General features: G+C 29.9%; 1 long non-coding RNA gene across 1 annotated transcript; it reads left to right on the top strand.

The window, feature by feature from the left end:
* Positions 1-356: 356 nt before the first annotated feature.
* Positions 357-4,634, top strand: LOC107829922 (uncharacterized). The gene is made up of 2 exons (XR_012694490.1): positions 357-764; positions 4,253-4,634. It is a non-coding gene; the product is annotated as an uncharacterized LOC107829922 (long non-coding RNA).
* The last annotated feature ends 251 nt before the right edge of the window (positions 4,635-4,885 follow it).

Raw genomic sequence — 4,885 nt, 5'->3', positions numbered from 1 at the left:
CTTATTAGCCAAACTACCTAATAATTTGACGGACTAGCTATTTGGACCCACTGGGACTGGGCAAAGGCGGAACTAGGTTGAGGGAAGGATTCAATTGAATCGTTTTATTTAAAAAATTATACTATGCAAATAGAATAAAGAGAATTCTCTTTATTTGATTGCATATAAGTTGTTGGCTTTTCTTAACATAAAGAAAAATTCTACTAATAAAATGGCAAAATAATTCAATATTTGCTTTAGGTCACACGTTCAAATTTCATCAAAGCTCTATTTATACGTTGTATTTATATGAAAAATTCATTAAATATGTATATATTTTTTTATTATGAATCCAATAATTAGGATGAGCTATTGATTTGAAATCCTGGCTCCGCTTGCTTCTAATAGCTTGGGAAATAAAGAAAAAGGATAAAGTTGCATGGGCTTCAAGTTAATATTATCTAGTAGTGGAAGTAAGCTTCCATATCTTGTGGAACTAACATTATCTCGTTATGAAATAATATATGGTCCTTCATTCTTCTATGGTAGGATCCAGAAGTTGACGAATTTTATAAAACAATCCTTACCCTCTCTTTCTTGGGAAGCTAAATTGTCCATAACCAACCACCCTTACTATATTTTACTAGTACTATAAAAATAGAAAGCCTTGGGCTAGCTGTCACAACAACACTTCAAATCACAGCAAATTAGCCAAGACTTGATTACAATATGGCAACTGCAGCAGCTGGTAGAGGAGCACAATCCATGAACTTTATGTATTTCAAGTAAGGTTATTAAATTTGAAGTAAAATTTACTCCATTGTATTCTTCTTTCTTTTTTAATTTTTAAGGTATGGACACATTTTGGTAATTTCTCTGTATTGTGGAAAGGTTACCATAGGAGTTTCAATCAAAATGCAATTGTTGGAAATTAATGCGTGTTATAGTTCAGACAAAGTGAGTGGTATATACGAGATTGTTCCATTTGGTCGTTTCTGTTGATGGTACTGATATATTATCTATTTTTGTCTTCTTGAGCTGAAAGTCTATCGGAAACAACCTTTCTATTTTCCGGGTAGGGGTAAGGTCTGCGTACGCACTACTTTCCCCATACCCTACTTGTAGGAATTTATTGGGTTGTTGTTGTTGTTCCATTTGATCGTTATTGTAAATACACCTGCCTGTTTTAGTCTGTCGTGATCATTAGTAACAATATTAAGAGGGAATATAAGTAAATCCAAAAATATAGCTATTATGGGATGTACTAACTAAGACTACTAGCTAAGAGTTTCTATCACTATCTTGCAATTAACATCTTCAAGATATCCACGAAAGGATGACAATTTTCATCCATCTAGAAAAGAAAATGCAATAATGAAGATGAACATGAAGAAGAAAAAAAACTACAAGCCATCCTGCCTTTTTCTTGCATGTTGGTTTTAAAATCTTACTAAATCCATCTATTTTTATCACGAGAAGGCACAAAACTATGAGGGGCAAAATTCACAAATAGACACAATTTAGTAATTGTAATTGAAAAATAATCATTGTCCTGGAGTTTTAAATTTCATAAGTGAAACTCTACGCCATTATTCAAGAGTTTCACTTGTCGAATTTGAAACTCCAAGATAGTGGCTACTTTTCAAAGACAGTGCCGAAAAGTGACCAATGAGTGTTATTTCTAAAAAAGGATCTTTACACAAATAGTCAGTCATATTCAGTGTTCAAATTTTCTAACCATATATATAGATTATACGTTAATTATATACAATTATATACATATAATACATAAATTATATATATGTTATACCTTCACTAGTTATTTTTAGTTTAAGCAGTTGGGCGGGTGGCTATTTGGGATAATTCTTTCATATGGGGCCTAGCGGTAATGGGCCATTCTGAAAACAGGAAATGACCATTTCGATTTGAAGTAATAATGACATCGAGTTAACATTGAAAAAATTGGAGGATATAATTGGCATTTCAGACTAAGAAGCATTACTCAAGAAAGAATTTGGACCAACTGCCTAGCCAATATCCCTTCTAATGGGAAATATTCTTGACTTGAAGGTGATTTTTTGATAATCTAAGCTGAAGTCTGAGTCAATTTGATTGATATATTTTGAAGCAGTGAGAATCTAAATCAAGAAGCTAATCTAACAAATATTTTTTTTTTTTTTGGGCAATATCACATATACAAGTCTTCAAATAAGTGATAATGCGAGTGAGATTTCACGATGTAATGTGAAACCAAAAATATTCTGTCCAACCCCATCAAACTCAATCTTGATGCAAACATGTCACTCTCTTTTTAGTTTGAAAAAAATGGCAATAGAATTTAATTGCCCTTTCACTCACTCTCTAGATCTGACTTGCTTCTTATCTTTAATTATCTAACTCTATGATTGCTAAAGTTTAATATGTAGCACCTTCTCTAGAATTTAAAGCAATTAATGTTTCACTCACAACATTACACTTTTGCCATAGAAAGAAAAGATACACTGAAATGATCAGTTACTATCTTTAGAGGAAAAAACCAACACATACACAAAAATTTAGATGTGGCAATCTAAGCCAAATCCATTCAACCCATCTATGGTTGCGTTGTTCATTGACCCGCCCATTGTTGAACTCAATCATCTTGACCTAGTCCATCTCAGTCCATCTAAAGTTAGGCTAATTTTTAGCCCAAATTAGTATATGAGCAACTTAGATTAAATATCTTTTTAAAAAAACTTGCTTGATTATTATATATGACCATTAAAAAAATCCTATTTGGTAATTAAATAATTCATAAGAAAACAACATATATTAATTAAAGTTTGGTAAGAGTTGGGCGGGTTGAGCTATAAATTATTTTAGAGATTTTACATGCCTAATCCTTTATTTAATATTATTTTCATTAATAATATTATTCTTCATTTATTCCATAAATGGCAATTTCTTTTACAATTCTAGCACATTTTAAAAATAAGCTGACCCTTAGATTAAGGAGTTAGTTTTATTCTAATAATATTGATTTCATTTCTCTCTCATCATTATAGTAAAACTTTTCTTTTTTCACTCTTTTGTAACAGCACTCCCCCCTCTTTCTTTATTGTTGCTACCTTCTATCTCCATTCTTGCATATAAAAATCAAATTTAAATATTTTTACTTATTTTTATACAATATATATATATATATATATATATATATAATTTAAATTGTTCATAATGTATATACGACAAATATACCTTATATATTTTTAACTAAACATGCATACATTTTTTTGCTTATATTTTGTATATTAATAATGTGATTAGCTGGAAGGTATGTATAAGATATAACATAATTTATACTAGAAATATACTATAAATATGAAAATCTTCAAGGAAAAACCTATGCATATACTAGTATATTTGTAGAATTTTTATTGTATAAAACTTAATTACTCTAAATATACACTATATATATTTAACATATTTGTAAAATATTTACAATGTCAATTAATATACATTTTATATATCATTAAGATTTAAATCTACAAACATGAAAGAATCAAAAATCAAATAATATAAAATTAGTCAAATTATTGTTCAACGTTAATTTAGGAAGTTAAGGAAAAGAATCGGAACTGCTTTGGATTTCTTTTTTTTGGAATTGAATGGTTTAGATTTTTTAAATCGTGATTCTGGGTCCATATTTATAGCTTCATACTAAAAATATAATTATTTAGGTGCCTTTTTTGTAGAATACCTACTACTGCTAGGTAACTGAAATATCTTCTTAAATATGGCCTACTTATGTTTTTTCAGCTAAATTTTAGTTCATCTTAATCCAGTCCGTTTCAGCCTAAGTAACTTTTGGATGGGTGATTGACTCATCCATTTATTGACTCGACTCATTTTGACCCTTCCAAAATTAGTCCAACCCACATATTTGACACCCCTATACATCATTAATAATGCCTTAAATTAAGAACGCTTTTAACGATACAGGTTATGGAATTAGCTTGGAATTATAATTATAGCATCTAGCAAGGGTGCCATAATCCCACTATATAATCGACCGACAAAGCGATAAGGGGATTTAAGTGTAATGAGAATACAAAAAACACCAGGCATATGAGATATTTGAATCAAATAATGCTTCAACAATTTCCTTTATCAACAGGAAAATGAAGATAATCAGCAAATCAAGTTACTGAATTACAGTATTATTTTGAAGTTCACTACATATAACAATCTTTAAACATAAAAATGAATAACACCATTCTTTCTGTATTGTACACAGGCCAATCCTGCGCAAAGCCTATCACAGAAAAAGTACTTCCCCAGACATGATTAGTGATACAGTTAAACTTAATGCTGAGGAAGTGAAGAGCAAAGGTACAGTCATGAAAAATCATAGTAATAATGATGATAATTGGTGGGTTCCTGATGATCGGACTGGAATATTTTACCCAAAGGGACAAGAGAAAGTGATAGAAGATGTTCCCTCTGCTGCAGGAAAGGCTACTTATGGAGACATTAATTGGTTTTCTAACCATGAAGATTGTCTATAATTATTCCTATTGATAATGTAAACTAATTTGGTTGTTTAAAATGTCATTCTCGAATATGTATCCACCCATTGTTGAAGTTGCTTTGTTTTATAAAGAATTGTCTTTTTTTTTTTTTTTACCCCACTTCATAGTCTCACCTCAAGAAATTAGAAAGCAAGATTATATAATAATGAAGCTATTTTATTGAACTAAGTTGCAATTAAAAGTTGAAACGAATCCCGAATTTAGAATTAGTTAGTTCGAGTACGATCTTATTATACGTATATTTTTTTTTGTAAAAGAAGAATTAATTCAAATAAACGCCCACCTAATCTCTTAAACCAAAAATAACCAACAAATGTATAATATATATATATATATAT

The sequence above is a fragment of the Nicotiana tabacum genome, chromosome 8, assembly GCF_000715075.1.
Source record: "Nicotiana tabacum cultivar K326 chromosome 8, ASM71507v2, whole genome shotgun sequence".
In the NCBI taxonomy this organism is placed as follows: Eukaryota; Viridiplantae; Streptophyta; class Magnoliopsida; order Solanales; family Solanaceae; genus Nicotiana; species Nicotiana tabacum.
The sequence above is the reverse complement of the archived record's forward strand: the minus strand, read 5'-3'. Positions and strand labels throughout refer to the sequence as shown.